We start from the raw sequence: 1,591 nt of genomic DNA, 5'->3' as shown, positions 1-1,591 counted from the left end.
AAATCCCGGCGCATAGACTTTCTTATGCAATAGCTGCGGCAAATTCAACGTCCTTGGTACAGACACGATCGCATCCAGTTGTGCAATTCTCTATGACATCTTTCTCTTGTTCACCGACGATGACTGCATGGAATATAGCTTGCATTAGAAACAATCATTTATAGACAACGAGCAGCAATAAGATAATCAGATGCATGTAAGGATTTAATCTTACAAGTGTTTGTGGTGTTGCAGACGGAGGACATGCATCCCAACTTGCAATACTCAATGACTTTTGCTTCGTCTGGAAAACAAACCTCGTGTGTTTAAATACAATTCTTTGTGCTTGAGAGGAAAATGAAAGAATGGAAAGAATATGTTTACAGTTTACCTGCTTCCGGGTAAAGATTGAAGCGATCACAAGGACGCACACACTTGTCAAGAATTTTACAACCACACAAGCTTGCACATGTTTTGCGAGAGGCACCCGTGACACGGCATGCGTTATAGCAGTTTCTTCCCGAGGTGGAACAACAACAGCTCTTGGCTTCTACCCGGGCCTGCTGTATGACTAGAACTAGTATGACTACTACCATAATCACACTCTTACGACTATTGGTTGCCATATTCTCCGTGTATGTCTATCTCACAAAACTTGCTAATGATCTAAGACTTGCATGCCCTCTATTTATAGGAGATATTGCATACTGCACCTACACGCATCTCATAGCCGCAAGGCAACCCTACAATGATGTGTATTATATTGGTGTTTGCCACCATGTGGAATTCACATCACATGATACGCACATGCGTGTGTGTCCACTACGCCAAGAATTTTATGGCACATGCACTTGTTTTGCAACTTTAAAGCCCATGTGTATATATGTAATGTGAATAATCAAACACGGTTGGTGGGAATAACCACCCTTGTTTTCACCACTAGACCAATACTCAGTAAAGATTTGCTTGTTAGTTATTCCACTTGAGACTACTTAATTAATAAGATGCTAATTATTTTACCTTGTACTAATTCCTGATTAACGTGACTACACCTGGAAAATATAGTCACATTATTGGAAATATAATGCGAGCAAAATCATTAAACAAAAACTGTTATTACCAACCAAGTAATAGCTGAACTTAAACTATAAATGATCTATTGTTTAAACATAGCTTCAGGTCCTTGTACATATGCTATAATGCAGTGTAATCTGTCTGGTAACATGACGGAGACCCGCACCACTCTCCTCCATGGCCTCGGCCATGTTCTCCACTGCCAAGTCGGGCCTCCCACATCCGCGCATGCCGACCCTAATCCTCCTGTGCCGATGACTCTCCTCGCCCCTTCATCGATCTCCATCGCATCAGCGTGCCCCTGTGTTGTGCGCCTTGGATGAGTGGCTATCGACCTCTGCTCATGGACGCACCTTGGCCGGTGTGCCTCTCGGCTCTCCATCCACCTTGTCTACGCCCCGGCTTCAGCCACGCCGCCCACTCGCCCACCGCCCCATCACCTCCTCGTAGATGGCGGCCGCCGGTGTTGATCCGCAATTGCAACGGCTGTAGTGACCCGCTGCCTAGCCGTCACGCTGCATCTCATCATGCTCCGCGA

General features: G+C 45.3%; 1 long non-coding RNA gene across 1 annotated transcript; it reads right to left on the bottom strand.

The window, feature by feature from the left end:
* LOC123172581 (uncharacterized) lies at positions 1-645 on the bottom strand. The gene is made up of 3 exons (XR_006485643.1): positions 371-645; positions 215-283; positions 1-123 (listed from the first exon to the last, which is right to left on the bottom strand). It is a non-coding gene; the product is annotated as an uncharacterized lncRNA (long non-coding RNA).
* Between the last annotated feature and the right edge of the window lie 946 nt (positions 646-1,591).

Source organism: Triticum aestivum, unplaced genomic scaffold (assembly GCF_018294505.1).
Source record: "Triticum aestivum cultivar Chinese Spring unplaced genomic scaffold, IWGSC CS RefSeq v2.1 scaffold38880, whole genome shotgun sequence".
Lineage (NCBI taxonomy): Eukaryota > Viridiplantae > Streptophyta > Magnoliopsida > Poales > Poaceae > Triticum > Triticum aestivum.
Note: the sequence above shows the minus strand (reverse complement) of the source record. Positions and strands in the feature narration are given on the sequence as shown.